The sequence below is a fragment of the Camelus dromedarius genome, chromosome 8 (genome assembly GCF_036321535.1).
Source record: "Camelus dromedarius isolate mCamDro1 chromosome 8, mCamDro1.pat, whole genome shotgun sequence".
Taxonomy (NCBI): Eukaryota; Metazoa; Chordata; class Mammalia; order Artiodactyla; family Camelidae; genus Camelus; species Camelus dromedarius.
This window is the reverse complement of record NC_087443.1, coordinates 78,387,223-78,407,413: the sequence shown is the minus strand read 5'-3', so window position 1 is coordinate 78,407,413 and position 20,191 is coordinate 78,387,223. Positions and strand designations below refer to the sequence as shown.

At 40.4% G+C, this 20,191-nt stretch overlaps 1 protein-coding gene across 3 annotated transcripts in view; it reads left to right on the top strand.

Annotated features, from left to right (window-relative positions):
• Window positions 1-20,191, top strand: part of C8H10orf90 (chromosome 8 C10orf90 homolog) — a 211,619-nt gene that overhangs the window by 150,039 nt on the left and 41,389 nt on the right. The gene's annotated exons all lie outside the window — the stretch shown is intronic.

Sequence of the window (20,191 nt, the reverse complement as noted above, 5' to 3'; positions counted from 1 at the left end):
TTAGACATGTCTGCAACACAGCAAGAGGTGTCAGCTCAAAGCTGAAGAGGTGAGCTCAGGAAATGGTTAGGGTCAGGGGCTTCGGGCCCAGAATGAGGATTTACAATTTTATCCTAAGAGCAGTGAGATGCTATGATATAGTGTATACTTTAAGAAGCTCACTCTTTCTCATCAGAAAGTAAGAGACTGAAGGAGGTAAGGCTGTTGCCGTGGGAGAGGTAAGAGCCATGGTGGAGGCTTGAGAGGTGGGAATATAGTCTGATGGTGGAATTCACAAGTCTTGAACATCCGTGAGGTCAGGAGGAGGGGAAAGAGTGGGTGGCAAGGATGACATCGACTTTCTTGCTTGGGCACTGGGAGATTTGGGGGCTTTTTAAAAAGACTGTATTTTAGAGCAGTTTTAGGTTCATATTAAAATCGAGGGGAAGGTACAGAGATTTCTCATTAACCCCATCTTCCCAAATGTACAGCCTCCTCCCCCACCATCAGCGTCCCGCATCAGAGTGCGGCGTTTGCTACAACTGATGGACCTGCACTGACCCCTCAGTATCACCCAAAGTCCGTGGTCTATGTTAGGGTTCACTCTTGGTGTTGCACCATCCATGAGGTTGGGGAAATGTATATTGATATGTGTCCACAATTACAGTGTCGTCTGGAATCGTTTCACTGCCCTGAAAATCCTGTGTTCCCCCATTCATCCTTCCCCGCCCAAACTCGGGCAACCACTCATCCTTTTACTGACTCCATAATTTTGCCTTTTCTAGAGTGTCCTATGCTTGGAATCATACAATACGTAGCCTTTTGAAACTGGCTTCTTTCACTTACTAATATGCATTTAAATTTCTTCCATGTCTTTCCATTGTGTGATAGCTCATTTCATTTTAAGCACTGAGTAATATTCCATTGTCTGGATGTACCACATTTATTAATCCATTGACCTAAACAAGGATGTCTTTTTTTTTTTTTAACATTTTTTATTGATTTATAATCATTTTACAATGTTGTGTCAAATTCCAGTGTAGAGCACAATTTTTCAGTTATACATGAACATATATATATTCATTGTCACATTTTTTTTCTCTGTGAGCTACCATAAGATCTTGTGTATATTTCCCTGTGCTATACAGTATAATCTTGTTTATCTGTTCTACAGTTTTGAAATCCTGTCTATCCCTTCCCACCCCCCCACCCTCTTGGCAACCACAAGTTTGTATTCTATGTCTATGAGTCTATTTCTGTTTTGTATTTATGCTTTGTTTTATTTTTTTGTTTGTTTGTTTTAGATTCCACATATGAGCGATCTCATATGGTATTTTTCTTTCTCTTTCTGGTTTGCTTCACTTAAAATGACGTTCTCCAGGAGTATCCATGTTGCTGCAAATGGCGTTATGTTGTTGTTTTTATGGCTGAATAGTATTCCATTGTATAAATATACCACTTCTTCTTTATCCAGTCATCTGTTGATGGACATTTAGGCCATTTCCATGTCTTGGCTATTGTAAATAGTACTGCTATGAACATTGGGGTGCAGGTGTCATTTTGAAGTAGGGTTCCTTCTGGATGTATGCCCAGGAGCGGGATTCCTGAGTCATATTGTAAGTCTATTCCTAGTCTTTTGAGGAATCTCCATACTGTTTTCCACAGTGGCTGCACCAAACTGCATTCCCACCAGCAGTGTAGGAGGGTTCCCTTTTCTCCACAGCCTCTCCAGCATTTGTCATCTGTGGACTTTTGAATGATGGCCAACCTGACTGGTGTGAGGAGATACCTCATTGTAGTTTTGATTTGCATTTCTCTGATAATTAGTGATATTGAGCATTTTTTCATGTGCCTATTGATCATTTGTATGTCTTCCTTGGAAAATTGCTTGTTTAGGTCTTCTGCCCATTTTTGGATTGGGTTGTTTTTTTTTTTTCTTATTAAGTCGTGTGAGCTGCTTGTATATTCTAGAGATCAAGCCTTTGTCGGTTTCATTTGCAAAAATTTTCTCCCATTCTTGGTTGTCTTTTTGTTTCGCTTATGATTTCCTTTGCTGTGCAGAAGCTTGTAAGTTTCATTAGGTCCCATTTGTTTATTCTTTTATTTCTATTGCTTGGGTAGACTGCCCTAGGAGAACATTTTTGAGATGTATGTCACATAATGTTTTGCCTATATTTTCTTCTAGGAGGTTTACTGTATCTTGTCTTATGTTTAAGTCTTTGATCCATTTTGAGTTTATTTTTGTTTATGGTGTAAGGGAGTGTTCTAGCTTCATTGTTTTACATGCTGCTGTCCAGGTTTCCCAACACCATTTGCTGAAGAGACTGTCTTTATTCCATTGTATGTTCTTGCCTCCTTTGTCAAAGATTAGTTGACCAAAAGTTTGTGGGTTCGTTTCTGGGCTCTCTGTTCTGTTCCATTGGTCTATATGTCTGTTTTTGTACCAATACCATGCTGTCTTGATGACTGTAGCTCTATAGTATTGTCTGAAGTCTGGGAGAGTTATTCCTCCAGCCTCTTTCTTTTTCTTCAGTAATGCTTTGGCAATTCTAGGTCTTTAATGGTTCCATATAAATTTTATTATAATTTGTTCTAGTTTTGTGAAATTTGTCCTGGGTAATTTGATAGGGATTGCATTAAATCTGTAGATTGCCTTGGGCAGTGTGACCATTTTAACAATATTGATTCTTCCAATCCAGGAGCATGGGACATCTTTCCATTTTTTAAAGTCTTCTTCAGTTTCCTTCATCAATGGTTTATAGTCTTCTGTGTATAATTCTTTCACCTTCTTGGTTAGATTTATTCCTAGGTATTTTATTACTTTGGGTGCTATTTTAAATGGGATTGTTTCTTTACTTTCTTTTTCTGTTGATTTCATCGTTAGTGTAAAGAAATGCAACTGATTTTTGAACGTTAATCTTGTAACCTGCTACCTTGCTGAATTCTTCGATCAGCTCTAGTAGTTTTTGTGTGGATCTTTGAGGGTTTTCTATATATAGTAACAAGTCATCGGCAAACAGTGACAGTTTATCTCTTCTTTTCCAATTTGGATCCCTTTTATTTCTCTCTCTTGCCTGATTGTTGTGGCTAGGACTTCCAGGACTATGTTGAATAGGAATGGTGATAGTGGGCATCCTTGTCTTATCCCAGATTTTAGTGGGAAGCTTTTGAGTTTTTCACCTTTGAGTACTAACCTGGCTGTAGGTTTGTCATATATAGCTTTTATTATGTTCAGATATGTTCCCTCTATACCCACTTCGGTGAGAGTTTTCATCATAAATGGGTGTTGAAAAAACAAGGATGTCTTGATTGCTTCCAAGTTTGGGCAATTATAAATGAAGCTGCTATAAACATCCTTGTGCGGGTTTTTATGTGGACATACATTTTCAACTCCTCATGTTTAAGCAACACGATTGCTGGATCATATGGTAAGAAGAGTATGTTGGTTTTGTGAGAAACTGACAAACTGACTTCCAAAGTGGCTGCACCAGTTTGCATTCCCATCAGCAACAAATGAGAGTTTCCGGTGCTCCACATCCTTGTCAGCATTTGGTGGTGTCAGTGTTCTGGATTTTGGCCATTCTAATAGCTGTGCGGTGGATCTTGTTGTTGTTTTAATTTGCACTTCCCTGATGACATGTGATGTGGAGCATCTTTTCATATGCTTATTTGCCATCTGTACGTTGTCTTTGGTAAGATGTCTGTAAAAGGTGTTGGTCCATTTCTTCTTTGAGTTGTTTGTTTTCTAACTGCTGGATTTTAAGAGTTCTTGGTATATCTTGAATAACAAGGGAGAAGATTTTTATCCAGGTGAGGAGGAGCGGAGGAGATCCCAGGTGCCATGTGAGCAGGTTATGTCTGAAGTGTCAACGGATCAGGCAGGTGCAGATGGCAGACTGAGATGGGCCAGAACAAAGCTCTAGGCTAGAGTTAAGGTCTGGAGAGTGTTCTCCCTAGGTGGTGTTTTATGCCCCGGAAATGTTTAAGAACAGCTGGGAAAAAAGGACAGGAAGTGACAAGGGTCTGGGAACATTCACATTTAGAGGTCTGGCAGGAGCAACCGCACTTCTCCTGGTGCTCCAACCACCACATCCTCTGCTCTTATTTCTGAGGTCTTTGCTGTGTGTCCTGCGCTGTCCCAGATACTTCGTTAATTTTAATCCATTTGCTCCTCCCTAAAAGTCTATGGGATAGGTACATTATTTACGTCATTGCCCAGGGCTGCATGGCTGGTTGGGTGGGGGTGGGGTAGACATCATGCTCATGCATCTGGCTCTGCTCCCATGGCCTCTTGATGACATCTGAGGCCACTGATGTCACCTTTCTGCTCAGATTTTCTTCTGCTCTTGGTAAGGATTCTCGTACCTCCTGGACCCCAGGCTTACAAGTTTGCATCATCTTTGGACTCTTGTCTTCCTCTCCCTTGCTGCCACATCAAATCATTGGCAAAGTCAAAAGTCTCTTCTGTCCTTCCCTTTTTTCCCATGGCCACAGCCACTAACCTCATTCAAGCCTTTAGTATCTTCATGAAATTTCTATGCCCAAATAGATTTATTTTCCTGACTATAAAATTAATGCCTTCTAGGCAACCGAGAATAACAATAAGCAAAATAAAAGGCTCAGTACCCTTAAATAATCACAGTTCATATTTTGGTATGTTTTCTTCTGTTCCCTTTCTATGCATGCCTATTTTTCCTTTTAAATAGCAGAGATCCTTCTGCGTATGTAATTTCCCTCTGGGTCTCTGTGCTTAGCACTCTATCATAAATTTTCCCTGAAATTAACAGTATTTTACAAAGATAAGTTTTATTGACTATGAAATGGTGTGTCTTATGGATATATCGTAGTTTAACTATTTCTTCATTGTTGGTGCTTAAAGTTAGTTACGTGTTTTTCACTTTTTGGAGTAATATTCATAGGAACACTTGGGGCATAAGGCTTTTCTGTATGCTGGATTATTTCCTTTTGGAAAAAATCCTTGAAATGGAATGTCTGACTCAGAGAGTATCGGCCTTTTTAAGGTTCTTGACACACATGCCAGATTAGTCTCCAGGAGGAACCTAGGTGAAGGCCCTTTCCACATGTGCTGGGCCAGAATTAGGTGTTAATTTGCAAATCTTTGCAAATTTCCAGATGAAAACAACTATGCTGCTGTGGTTTGAGCTGGCATCTCTGCAGGTGCCAGTAAAAGGGAACATTTTGCTTCATGGTTCCTGCTTCTCACCTTGACCTTGGCCATAGCTGACTCAGTGCCACTCCCCCACCCCCACCCCAGAGTTGCCTTCCCTCTTTAGGCCTTGAGGGTATCAGCGTTTGGGGCTGAATAATGCTCTGTGGTGAGGAGCTGTCTGCGCACTGTAGGACATTCAACAGCATCCTTAGCCTCTATCCACTAGATGCCCGTAGTCCTCCCTCCCAGTTGTGGCAAACACAAATGTCTCCAGACATTATCTTGGTCATTATCAAGCTGGCCAATCATCCTTGGCTGAGAACCACTGACCCTCACTGGGCCCCACCGTTACTGTGACCACCTGCTTGGCAGTCCTCCTCACTGACCAGACCGCAGCCCGGCCTCAGTGCGCCTTCCCAGTTCCACCTCTCAAGTACTCAACTCCCAGAAAGTGTATTGCCTTTTAATGTGATGCATGGGGGTCATTTTCTTTCCCCTAGACTGCACCATCCTGAAGGTTGGGCTCCAAGCCTTCAGCTCTCCACGCCCAGCAGTGAGCCGCAGAGCCCGGCACACTTGCTCAGGACCTGGGTGCCGGGCAGAGGATAGGTCATTCTGATGACCCAACAAAGCCTTGCTGATGTCAGGGTCAATTAAAAGCTCAGTGTCTTTCCTTCTTCAAACCATCTCTCCCCATGGTCATATCCAAAACCTCCCTGGCCAGGAAAGGGTGGGGAGCCATGTGAGAGTCACTATCCAGAGGTAGGTTGTGAAAAGTGAAGTGAAACCCATAGCATCCCCACTTGGTTTTAACACTGAAGGGAAAAAAATTCTCAAAATATTGTTTCTCTCCAAGACCTCAGTAAGAATAATCAAGTATTGTCATGGAAGAACCTTATTATCCTTCAGATGGTCAATTTTAATGTTAAAAAATAGAAAATGTGTGAACAATGTTGCAAAAATCGTTTGAACGTTTCTGGGTTTTTGTGGGGGTTTTTTGGTTTATTTATTTAACTCTTGGTAAGGCTTGATGATCTTATGTTATTTTCCATAATCTTGAATATGATGTTTGGAACATTCCCCAGAGTCTGGACGGTCTCTCAGTTTTGCTCATGTCAGCCACCTCCACTATCTCTACTTTTTTTTTTTTTTTTCTTTCTGAGTAACTCCCTCAGTTGTATGAATGGGTTGTGCCCCCATGTTGTTTAGGAAGTGGTCATTCTAATGGACCACTGGCTCATGTTTGCCTGGGATAGAGTGCAAGTAATGGACTCAAGGCCTATAGCAGTCTGATAAGATAATGGTCTGATCTTTTAAGAGAAAACTGCAGAGCAGCCCTCTGTACACAAATGATAAACCATAATAATCAGGGTGGCTTAGCAGAAGCACCGTGGATTTGGGAATGAGACCCATCTGAGCTTCAGTTCAGGCTCAAGGTTGCTGGCCTTGTCTCCTCCATGAGGGTGTTTATGTGAGGACCGCCAGGCAATGTGCTGCGTAGTGGGAACTCAGTACTTTTGTAATTATCATTAGTATTCGGTGTCATCTGAGCTGTCTGCGGGAAATCAACTTAGACATGGTCTTGGAAAGAGGAAGTGGTAGTAACATGGTGAATTCTGTAAGGAAACGTATTCCGGATATAGATGACCCCTGGAAAAAATGGGAAATGTGAGAAATAGGTGGTGTGTTTAATTCCTTTGGCTTGAAGAAATTTTGCTATTTTCCCAATTATTTCCATACAGATGCTCCAATTTTTCCAAAACATGTGATTGTATTTTCAGTGTTCCTGACTTTAGAGAATAAGAGATGAGTGAAGATGGTAGGACCAGCCCAAAAATTTATCTTAAACTATGTTGTCCAGGTAATTTGTTGTTAAATGCAGAAATCTTTTTCACATTGCTATCCTGAGGTCACTAGTTTCCCACATTAGGTCATAGTTACATGAAGACATTACTGTGGATGAAGTACCACAGTTCACATCAGGGGCATTTTAATGATGCTGCATGATTCAGGGACTGTTACAGAACGGTGTGGAAAAGATATTCTTAACCAGGGGAGGGCATCAGACACATTAGGGATGCTTTTTCAAAACTGCCTATGTTGGATCCTATGTTAGAATCTGAGTCAGTGCCTTTTTGGTTAAAAGCTCTGATCTGGAGGATGTAAGGAAGGAAAAATCACTTTCCCTCCACCTTTCTAAGTTCTCCCTGGGATGCCTATGACAAAAGACAGATTAACGAGAGAAAAACAAACAGAAGTTTATTAACATGTATTCCTCATGTGTACGTGGGAGATACCTGGGGAGGATAAGTAACTCAAAGCAGTGGTTTAGAACTCTGGCTTATACAGCATCTTCAACGAAGAACAATAATTTTGTAGAGAAATGACAGGGCAAAGGAAAGCATTTTTAGCCTTCCAAGGTTGTCAAAGTGGGAAGGTAATTATATGGGAGGAAAATAATGGTGGATAAAGGCTAGTTAGTAAAATGTATTATGTTGATTCCTCTGATGCCATCTTCCCTCAGTTGCCTTCAGCTCAAAATAATCCTTATACCAAGTGGCATATGTTGGGGTAGCAAGTTCTGCTGCCCTGCAGGACAGCATTTCCCCTCTACTGTGTACCTTGATTCTCACTACCTAGGGGTAATGGTCAGATCCTGCAAAGCTGATGTGCCCAGGAGGTCCTGGGGCAGGTGCACATCATAGGTGTTCTCTTTGCAGGGAACACAGCCTCTGTTGTGCCGCTTATGGTTAGGACTTGCTCCCTCCTTGCTCTTTCCTACTCTGATTTTTGTGATAAATTTCCTGAAGGAATATTCAAACTCACAGTCTGGGTGAAGAGCGTGTACATTGGCCCAATAGGTGGTGGGTGTCTGTAGAATCAGAAGTTAAAGACAAATGCTACAAAATTCAGATTTTCTTCATCATTTTCTCAATTAGCCGAAGCACTGCATACAAGGACTGCACCATTTTGGTCTTCTGTAGGACTGCCTTGCTTTCCTTGTGTTCTGTTGTTGAGTCATAAGCCCATGTTAAGGATGTGGGTCATTCATGTTATTCAGTGCCATTTACGTGGGCCCCACAGGGACTAAAATCTCCACTCTCCCTCTTCCCAGAGTTGTGCATCTTCTGAACAACTCTGGTTCTTAACCCCTCAGAGGATCCGACCCCAGCAGTTCCTCATGTTTCTCCTTCTTTGTGGTCTGTTAGATGGTTCAGAGCCAACTTTGAGGTCCCACTCTTGCAAACATGCAGAATGTTATGGTGATATTTGGTGTTCTGGCTTGGCTTGTCTTTCCTGTGCATAAATGTATATGTTGGTTGAAATGAAGGGAAAAAATACAGAGTTTTACTTAAAATCTGCTCCCACCTTGGGCAGGAGGCTGATTGAAAGGCCAGGCTTGTAGCTGAACAAGATGATATGGAGTCTTTGGTGTATGTTCAGCAGGTAAGTGGCTCTGGTGTTTTAAGTTAGAGGCTTATCCATTTTTGAGTATAGATGGGCCGTATTTAGGTGATTTTGATCAGACTGCCTATGTAGATAGTGAACAAATGACTCTAAGTCCCTGTGGCATCCTGTCCGGCATCCTCGTGTGTGTGCGTGTGTGTGTGTAAAAGACCTACTGACCCACTTCAGTTCAGCAAAGGTAGCAAAGACCTACTGACCCACTTTCACAGCAAAGGAGCTGTGAAAAGTGGAGCATCAGAGCCCAGGCAGCGGGGTTTGGGAGAGGCGGTCACAGGGTTGTGCGCTGGGGAGATTCAGCTTTGCAAAACATCGGGGAGAATTTGCGATCATGTAACTGATTGTAGCAAATCCTGCTGTGAGTCCTCAGTCCCAGGGTCCACCTTGGCTGATGGCGTTGCTGGTTGCACTATGGTTTCCCTCCACGTCTAACATCATCCATGAAAATGCTGCTAAGAAAAGGGCATAAATGTAATCAGCTTCTTCTCCAATCCCATTGCTTTTGTTATGCTTTCTCCCCCTCTTATTGAAAAAGTAAAACATATGCATTGTAAAAATTAAAATGTAGATGAGCAAAAAGAGGGAAATAGAAAAACCAGCCATAACTCCACTACCCACAGATAACAGCATTGTGAATGTTTCAATACATCTTCCCAAATAGATTATTTGGATCCTCTTATGTATAAAACAAATTTTTCTTTTTTTTTTATTTTTCCTTTCCTCTCCTTTTCTTAACAAACAGAGGATCATGCAAAACACCATTCTAGAGGCTGCTTTTTCTCAACAATGGATTATCAAGTTCCTGTTCATGTCCTACAAATTCTCCTATTAATCAGTTAATAGCTACATAGGCTTCCATTGTAAGGATTTACCTAAGCTATTGTTTGAAAATCTTGTTAAATAGATTGTTTCCATTTTTGCATTTTTATAACCAATTGTTGATAAATGTCCTTGTAGAGAAATCGTTGTGGGCATTTCATGTGCTTTCTTGAAGCCAGATTCCTAGAATTTCTGGGTCAAAGGATGGGTGCAATTTTAAGGCTTTTTGATGTAGATTTCAAATGATTTGCTAACAGCCGTGTCAAGCTACACTCTGGATACCTCAGTAGCGTCTCCCTTGAACATACACGAACGTTGGGTATTGACATTACAAAAACTTTCATGTTCTTTTGATAAGTGAAAAATCACATTCACGACATGATCATTTGTACTTTTTTTAACTTTCTCATGTGTTTTTTTATACATCGGTATTTTTTCTTCTTTTGTACATTTCCTCTATTTCCTTTGGTCATTTTTCTTTAGCCTGTTTTGAATTTTTATTCATGTTAAAAATATCCTTTTGTATTTACATTTTAATGTTGTTTATCCCACTTTTTTAAGCTTTGGATTTGGAAATCATTTTAGCTTAACAGAAGAGTGACAAAGATAGTACAGAGAGTCCCTGCATATCCTGTATATGTAGCTTCTCCTTATAGTCACAGTACTTTCATCCAAGCCAGAATTTCTGCCTTGGCACGCCTGGCACCTTGGGCTGGATGATTCTCGGCTGTGGGGGCAGGGGCTGTCTTGTGCATTGTAGGATGTTTAGCAGCATCCCTGGCCTCCACCCATGACATGCTGGTAGCACCTCCCTCTTCTCCATAATTGGCAACTGAAAAAGTCTCCAGACATGTTCCCTGGGGAGCAAAACGACTTGCATCTGAGAATCACTGGTCTGAAACTAAGCAATTGGTATTGCTACAGTGTTATTAACTGAACTGCAGACTATTCACATTTCACCAGTTTTCCCACTAATGTCCTCTTTCTGTTCCAGGATCCCATCCAGGATACCACATTGCATTTAGTCGTCATGTCTGTTTACGGTAATTTTTGACATTCAGATGCTTTTATTATCTTCTTAATCCTCTCCCCTTTGTTTTTGCTGACAGACTCAGAATGGGCTTGTCTCGCCTACATTCCTCTCTAGCGCCTTTGTTTAAATCTGTTATCTTTCTGGCTGTGTTTCCTCGGATGGTGTAAGGTTGGGATCTATTTTTCATATCGGTTTGCCAGTTGTCTGTGGACTGCTGATGGGACAATCTTTGATTACTTTACTGGTTGGAAATACCAATCATATATCAAATTTGTGTTTATACAAGGATTTTCCTGACTTACGCAGTTGTTTTCTTCTAGAAATTTTTATGCCACTTGAATATTATGTGACTCCCAAAAGCTATTCCGTTACCATCTATGGATTTGAAAGATGGGAATCTTTCAGATACTTCCACATGTAAAATGTTTGCATTTGGTGTATCTCTTTCCCGAAGGATTCAGGTGGTAGGCACCACCATACTTTTTCAAATTTTAATTTTATATTTTAAAAATGTTCTCTCAATCTGATCCTACATGCTCATTTTTGTTTTTAATTAGTTATATATTGAGGTGTAATTTACTTAACATTAAAGTGCACACATTTAACCTGTATGCCCGTGGAACCAACACCACAGTGATATACAGAATATTTCCATCACCTCAGAAAAAGTTGGCTTCTTTTCAGTCAGTTTACATCCTCCCCCAGCCTCAGGAAACCGCTGATTTTTTTTTCTGCCATTATTCTAGAATTTATACAAATTAAAGCAAATCGGGCTTTCTTTGTGTAAGGTTTCTTTCACTCGGAATCACTTGAGAATCACTGGTCTGAAACTAAGCAATTGGTAGACTAATGCCTTTGAAATTCTTCATGTCACTTCACCTATCTTTCCACAATGTTTTGTAGTTTTCATTATAAAGATCTTTCACATATTGAAAGTATGAGTGTAACCTTATTTATTTCATAATCTGAATGCTAGAGTAAATGAATGACACTGATTTTTATAAATTTCATTTCCCACTTTTTTAGTTACACATACAAACATAGATAATTGATACCCGTACAGTGACCTTGAATTCCACAACCTTGCTGAAAGCACTTAATAATTGTAGTTTTTTTGTAGATTCCTTAGGATTTTCTATGTACACAATAATATTATGTAAGAACAAAGTTCTGTCTACCCTTTTTTCATCTTGATACCTTGAATTTTTTTTCTTGTTTTATTGCACCAGGTAAGACACACAATAAAGTGTTGAAAAGAAGTGATGAAAGCGAGCATCTTTGACTTCCCCCCTTGTTAGCTGTGGGGGTTTAGCAGAGAAGGACAGATAGAAAGGTTTCATCTACCAGCTTGAGGAAGGTTGCTTCTCTTCCTAATTTATTCTCTCTTTTCATTCTGATGAAATATATATAACAAAACATTTACCATTTTAATCATTTTTCTGTGTTCAGTTCTGCAGCATGAAGTATATTCATTTTGTTTTGCAACCATCACTGCCATCCAGGCACAGAACTTTTTCATTTTGTAAAACTGAAACTCTACCCATTAAACACGAATTACGCCTTCCTACTCCCTGTTCTCGGTAACTACCATTCTACTTTGTTTCTATGAATTTACCTAGATACCTTATATAAATGGAATCATGCGGTGTTTGTCCTTTTGCGACTGGCTTATTTCACTTAGCAAAATGTCCTCAAGGTTCATCCACGTTGTAGCGTGTGTTAGAATCTCCTTCCTTGTTAAGGCTGAATAATATTCTATTGTATTGATGTACCGTACTCTGTTTATCCCACTCATTTGTCACCTGGATTGCTTCCACTTTTTGGATATTGTGAATATTGCTGCTATGATCGTAGGTGTACAAACATTTGTTTGAGTTTCTGCTTTAATTCTTTTGGGTATATACCCAGAAGTAGAGTTGTTGGGTAATATGGTAATTCTATGTTTAATTTTCTGGGGAACCGCCATACTGTTTTCCATCACAGTTGCACCATTTTACATTCTTACAAGGCTGCCAATTGCTCTACATCCTTGCCAACACTTATCTTCTGTTTTTTTTTTTCCTTTTGGTAATAGTCATCCTAATGGATGTGAAGTGGTATCTCATTGTGGTTTTGATTTGCATTTCCCTAATGATACCCTAGTGAATTTGAACATCTTTTCATGTGCCTATTGGCCAGTTATCTTCTTTGGAGAAATATCTATTCAAATCCTTTGCCCATTTTATATTCAGATTGCTTCGCTGTTTGTTTTTATTCCTGATGTGATGAAAGCTTTTATCATGCATGGATGTTGAATACCGACATGCTTTTAATGTACCTATTGGGATAATAAAGGGGTTTTTCCGCCTTCATTTTGTAAATATGGAGAATTATGTTGATTTTCGTATGCTAAATTAACTATATATTTCTAGGTTAAACCATACTTAGTCATGATGCATTATACTTTCGAAAAATAAATATGTTGCTGGATTCTATTTGCTAATCTTTTTAAGATTTTTTTTTTCATTTGTTTTTAATGAATACTGGCATGTCATTTTCTTTGAAATGTTTTTGGTTTTGAAATCAGGAAAATACCAGCTTTATATAATTCAGGGGGAAGTGTTCTCTATTTCTGAAAGAGATTTTGGAAGATTAACATTTATTTCTTGAGTGTTTTGTAGAAATCACTGGTGAAGTCATCTTGTCTTGAAGTTTTCTTTGTGGGAACCCTTTAATTTTGAATTCAGTTTCTTTAATTGAATTCTATATGACTAGTCAGAGTTTCTATGACTTCTTGAGTCTGATAATTTGTGTCTTTCAAGGAATTTAGCACTTCGTCCAAGTTGTTGAAATCATTGCCAATAAATTGCTCATGATATTTTCTTATTATCCTGGGATGTGTAGTGATTTATTTATTTCTGATACTAATAATTTGTCTTCTCTCTTTTCCTTATCAGTTTAGCCAGAGGTTTATCCACTTTACTGAACTTCTTTCCAAGATCCAGGTTTTGTTCCATGATGTTTCTCTATTGTTTGCTGATTTTCTATTACATTGATTTGCTTTTAGCATTAATTCCATGTGTCTATTTATTCTCGTATTTATTCTTCTTTTTAATTTTTTAGCTTAAGGGGGAAGCTTAGATCAAGTACTCAGGTCAAATGTTTTCATATAATCAGTTCAAGGTATAAATGTCCTTCAAATATTTTCCCAACCTCTAATATGATGGTAAGCTTCCTTCTAATTTTGATATGTATTTTTTCATTTTCATTTAGTTCCAGATATGTTCTGTGTATACTCCAATATCACCTTGTTTTAATTATAGCTCCATCATAAGTTTTAATATCTGACAGGGAGAGATGAGATTATGACCTCTACTCTGTTCTGTTGCAAAGTTTTATTAGCCATCTTATGCCTTTATGTTAGCTAGAAAACTTAGACCATTTATACTCAGTTTGATTACTGATATATGTAGATTCATTTCACTCACATTATTTAGGTTTCCTATTTGTCCTAACCTTTCTGTCTCTTCGTGTTGAATTAATTTTTTTCTCATTCTATTTTTCCTCTGCTAGTTGGAAGTTGTACTATTTATTTTTATCCTTTCAGTCACCAGCTAGAAATTGTAACATGCGAACTTACCAAAGCCAAAAGATGATCAGTATTTTAATCATGTCTCAAACAGCTTATTAACTTGGAGCTCTCTCGCTTCCATTACTGTCTCAGACAGACGCATTACTGCTATTGTATCTTTTGGTTCTATCTTGCTTTGTTCTCATGACTCCTCCAAATTGAATGTAACTTTTATAAAAATCAGTGTTTAGATTTATCTTATGTTTTCCATTTTTGTGCTCACCTTGTCTTTATGCATGTCAGGTCTTTGCTGTTGATAGCAATTTTCATCTTCCTGAAGTATATATTTCAGATGTTCCTTTTGGTGGTACATCAAGTAAAGGGACTTTTGGTGGTTAAACTCTCCCAGGTTTGTTTGGGAATTGGAAAAGGTGGAAATTCTAAAAACATCTTCGTCTCACCATGTTCTTAAAAGAAGCCTTTGCAAGGTTTATGATTCTATGTCTACAGTTATTTCCTCTTAGTCCTTTGAAAACATTATCCCAGTGCCCTAGGCTTCTGTTGCTGTGAAGAAGGCAGATATAAGTCTAATTGTCATCCCTGCGCACTGTTTCTTTGAACAGTTTTTAAGATGTTCTCTTTGTATTTGGTGTTGTGCTTCATTTGATGTTACTAGACGTGGGTTTCTTTTTGGTTATTTACAGATTCGTTGTGCTTTATGAAAATAATGGTTCTTTGTAGTAGTTCTGGCAATTTCCCAGCTATTTCTTTATTTCCTCCCCTTTATTTCTGCTACTATTGCCTTTCAGTTCTGATCAGGTGTATTTCATATTGCCTCATTCCGTCCTCCTTTCTTGTAGCCTATCTTTCGTACTTTATTTAACTCTGTGACGCATTTAGTAAAGTTTCTTAGGTTTATAATCTACTTCACTAAGTCTACGTTCAACTATAACTACATTGATCAGAGTTTTAAATCTCCATGCATTTATTTTTTTATTTTTAAGAGTGCTTTTTAGTGTGTGTGCTTTTTCTTTTAAATCACTCTGGTGAGTTTTGTAGTCTCTTGCTCCTCACTCATAATTTTGACTAACTTTTTATTCCTTGATCCATACTGTAACTTTGGATCCTGTGCCTGGTATCTCCAGCACCCAGGGTGTGTGTGGATCTGATTCTGCAGTCTAGCTTGTCCGCTGGCTCTTGCCTTGAATGCCTTGTGATTTCTGGTTCATACGTATTGTTGCTGTTGATTCGGAACTCATGTTCGTTGGAACTTGACCTGTGGAAATTCTCTGAGTCTGAGACAGAGGACAAGTTCCTCTAGAGATTTCCAGGCTCGCTCAGGTGGGCTTGCGTGATGCTAAATTTTCAGCTTGTAGTTGCTCACCGTAAGCAAGCTGTGTAAATTTTGGCCCTATGCCTGTGATTATGACCTGAGCGTCTATGCACTGGTTTCCATTCTCAGGTGCCAGGGTTTGTCTCCTACCTTCTTTGTCCTCAAATCCGAAGCTCTAGATGACCAGAAATCAGCAGTTGCCCTTACGGCAACTGAATTTGTTCTTTACTTTTCTTCTTGAGCTCTTACTTGTCTTTCTACAAGCTGAGCTATACAGGTAAATGCGCATTTATGTTCAAAGTTTTTCGTTGTTACAAAGCATAAGTATTTTGGGATATCTAGTCTACCATATTACAGGAAATACAAGATCTCATTCCTTTATTTTTCCCAGTAGAATTTTGTAAAGTTGGCCATCCGTAAAAAATAATTCTAGGATTTTGGAGGATGGGGCTTTAAAAATCTGTAGATTAGTTTAATGGTCATTATTACAAAACTGATTTTCCTATATGTATATTAAATACCTCTTCATTTATGCAAGTAGACTCAAATCATGTCTATAAAGTTTGTTGTTGACACTATTTAGCTTCTCAAACATGGTTAGTTTTTTTTTAATCAAGGGATAAATCAGAGTGACCTATTTTACATGTTATTAGAATTTCTCTGCAAACACATGAAATAGCCATCAGATCACATGGTGATTTAAATTTTTAAACCATTAATGCTGGGCATTTAGCTCATTTCCTAATTTTTACCACTATAAATATTACTTAATGCATATCTTTGTGCACATTTTTAACTACACTTCTGCTTGTGTTCTTCAACTGTTTCCCTGGAAGAAGAATTGTTGAGTAAATGCTTTGAGAATCATTAAGGCCTTTGATTCTGTATTGCCAGTTGCTTTACCAAAATGTGGCAGCAGTGTGTGCTGCCAATGGCACTGTAGGAGTTTCTGTCTCCTTACAGTCTCTCTAGAATTGAGAACATATATCTTTATGCTTTGCTAATTTGATAGATGAAAGTATCTTATTCTTGTTTAATTGCAAATTTCAAGTAAGACAAAATTACAGTAGACCCTGGAACAACAGAGATCTGAGCTGTGCAGGTCCACTTAAACGCAGCCTTTTTCAGTAGTAAATGCTGCGTTACTACACCATCTGCAGTTGGTTGAATCTGTGTATGTGGAACCACGTATATGGAGAGGTGACTGTAAGGTTATAGGCGGGTTTTTGATGTCGGTCCCTCTAACCCCTATGTTGTTCAAGGGCCAGCTGTATGTGTTTGTTGGCTGTGTGTATTTCCTGCTTTGGAAATTGTCTTATGTTCTGGCTTCCCTTCAGCAATTTGAGTGTCAGGGTTCCTCCCAGGAGTCTTTACTGTTCTCTTTGACGTCACGAGGGACCTTGATGATCAGCCTGCACCGTTTGGGACCCTGTGCCCTGAGCCCTCAGTCATTTTGAACTTCCACTTGACATTTGCGCTATTGCGTTCTGACTTCTTTGTCTTTAGAGAATTGTTGTTGTGACAACACAAAATAACCATGGCTGTAGAGGGAGCTGGCACACACACAAAGAGAAGTGGGAGGCAGCTTTAACACATTTTAAAGTTTTATTGAAAACAGAGTACACACGAACTACTGTGCTCAGCACTGCTGATGATACAGGGAAGAGAAAAATAACTTTCTCTGTCCCAAGTTACACACAGGCTAGTGAGAAACAGAGAAATGCAAAGTGAGTCAAAGTCAGGCTGATGGGATAATCCAAACCTTGTGCTGAGGGCGACTGGTTTCCAATGAGAGAACAGGTGACGTTTCAGGGAGAAGATGGTGCGAGTGGAATGGCGCACATGGCCGATCCAGAAATGCACCATGTCTTGGAGAATGACAGATAGAAAATGTATTTGGGTCCCTGGAGGCTTGAAGGGTTGTGAACAGGATGCTGTAACGGAGAAGAGGTTCAGGACCCCGGGTGGAGGGTAGTCCTCAGCAAAGATTTCAAGCCTCCCTCTGGGGTGTCGTGGAGCGTTCCAGGGCTACGAGGAGCAAGGTGACAGTAGCTGCATCTGATTGATTTGAAAGCCGGGTTTATGGAAGGCAAAAGCCTCGTTCTGAAGGTGGAGTCCTATAGTCTTAGGATTTCCTTACAGAACTACATCCAATGATCGCAAACCACAAACCGAAAGCAGACATGTGTCTTCAGACAGCTTTGACTAGACTGAAGCATCCCTGATCATGGCAGGCTCAGCTCCGAGCTGCAAATGAGCTTTCTGCTTTTCTCCTGAGCATTGATCAAGTCAGCACGCAGGCCAGGATTAGCAGAGAAAGGATTGGAAAAGGATTTTTAACATGATGTAATTGGTTGTGAATCGTTAATTACATTATAAAACTTAACGCACAAAAACTGGAATCTCTGCAGCTGAGTTGAATTAGTTCCTCCAAAGGAAATTAGACTGCAAGTCAAAAGACTAGTGAAGACCAGAATGTGAAGTGTTCGGGAGTATTTCTCTGAGGTTCCACCTGCCAAGCATGAAATACCCTTAGTTTAGTACCGTGCAACTCCCAGCTGTCCCCGCCGTGTGTGAAACCTGCCGTCCACGTGCCTGTCAACAGGGTGAACAGCCTTGCTTTTTAAAAGATTTATTTAATAACAGCTTTATCGGGATAAAACCACATATCGTAACTGTCTTGCAGTGTGTTGCTTCATCCAGCAATATCTTCCAGACGATAATTTTAAAATGCATTGAGTTTCTGAAGGCTGCCTATTGTTACATATTATTCAGCAAGAATGCCTAGTGTCACTCACAGGTGCGGGAAACTTAAAATTGAGGTTCGCCAAACCCAAACTGGTTCCTTAACTCCTTTTCCAGGAGAGAAACTTCCCCTTAAAATTTGGATGAATTTTTTTTTTTTGCAAAGATCACACGCCCCTTCTAATCTCAGACAGTCTGACATCTTGCTCTCCCCAGCTGACACATCGGGGTCTGCTGCCTGGTCTACACGGCCTAGAAAGCTGACATGCTGCTTCCTTCCTGAGAACTGCCCTCACATGGCTAGACTGGTGGTCGTGTCAGGAAGGGAAAGCGTGTAATTTCAAATCCAGGGAAAAGCTATAGTGGCAACGACTAGCAATTTAGGAAGTAAACGATTTCAGTCAAAGTGTGATTGGGCTCTTTGCTCCTCTGTCTCCGCTCTTAAGTCCACGTGGCTTTCGTCTAATTTTCTACTCACCTGTGCTTCTGCTGAGATAGTGTGCAGAGAGAATACGTGGAGTTGGAATTGGTCAAATTTGCCACTTCAGTTTATGAAAGTTTGGAGAAGAAAAGGGCGTGAACTGGTGTCCTTGGAAGTGAAGTGGTTACAGAATGATCCATACACCTGAATTGTTGCTGCTGTCCAGTCTCTGTTGGGCTGGGATGCACGCAACCTGGTGTTCTCCCCTCTCCCCTTGTCCCTGTCGGATGTCCCCGCCTCCCCTGACAATATAGTGGCCCAGTTACTGCAAACAAAGTTCTCCAACACCCTCCAGGGCAGAGTGAGCGATTTAGAAAAACCAAAAGGCCAGAAGAGTACAGAAACGGCCCTGCCATTCAGGAATTAGGCTTCGTCTCAAAACAGGCTTTTCCTGCCCTGAGCCCACTGAGACACAGGATCCTCTGAAATAATATGCTTGTGTTATTATAAGAGGGAGGATTGGGTTTATCCCCCAGGATAAGGTGTTGATCCTTTTGTCACAATTTCCCCAACTTGCCCACTCTGTAGGGCCAGTAGCCAAGTCTCTTTGCTCAGATCACACCCCTAGCTCATCACAGGGTGCCTGACCGTAGGCGGTACCTAAGAAATACTTGTGAATGTTCACCCCTAAGTAAGTGTCAAAATTTCCCTGATGATGCTTGTGGGTGGGGATTCTGTATCTCTTCATTATCTCCGATTATCTGGTCGGCAAGTGAGGCTTCAAGATACTACTGGGCTCCTCATGTGCCAGAAGCTTGTGAAGACATGAGCCATGAGTTAATGATGATGTGTCACTTGACAAATGTTTATTGAGTGTGCCAGGTGTCATCTGGGTGCTAAGTACTGTAGTGGGCAGAGCAAGGCCCCCGCTCTCGTGGAACTTACTCTTGAGTGGCTAGAGATGGGCAGCAAATAGAAGCATTAACGTGAAAATTTCAGGTGGTGATAGAGCTTTTGCAGAGCACTGGAATCAGGTGATGTGACTGAGCTGGTTACATGCTGGCTCCTTTAGGCAGAGAGGGCAGGGAAGGCATCTCTGAGTGACATTTCAGCCAGGACCTACATGATAAGGAGCCCACCTTGTGCAGGTGGAGAGGATGAGCCTTTTAGACGAAAGGAACAACTGATGAGATGCCCTTGACGTGATACAGAACAGAGGTGGCACATTCAAGGGACAAGACCAAGGCCAGTGGGGCAGGAGTGCAGGGGGTCCCGGGGAGCTCAGGAAGGTGGGCAGAAGTCCGATCACACTCAGAGGAGTTTGTGATTTATTCTAGGTGTGATGGAAAGCTGTTGGGGAGGTTTAAGCAGAGGACTGCATGATTTGATTTACAGTTTCTCAGGGTCTCAGGTGAAGTCATCAGAGCAGGAGAGCCATCCAGGTGAGCGGTAGGAACGGTGATGGAGAAGAGGGCATGGCTCCAGGTAGGTGTTGGGTAGACTTTACAGGACTGGCAGATGTATTCCGTGCAGAGTGGAGGGAAGGAAGGAATTGAAGTAGTGCCTAGACTTGGGCATAAACAAGACACTAAATTAAGGGACAGGATGCTTAGTTCAAGCCCCACTTAGTCACATTCAGACATAGGAGATGGTGAGCAGACCACTGTGTGTTCATC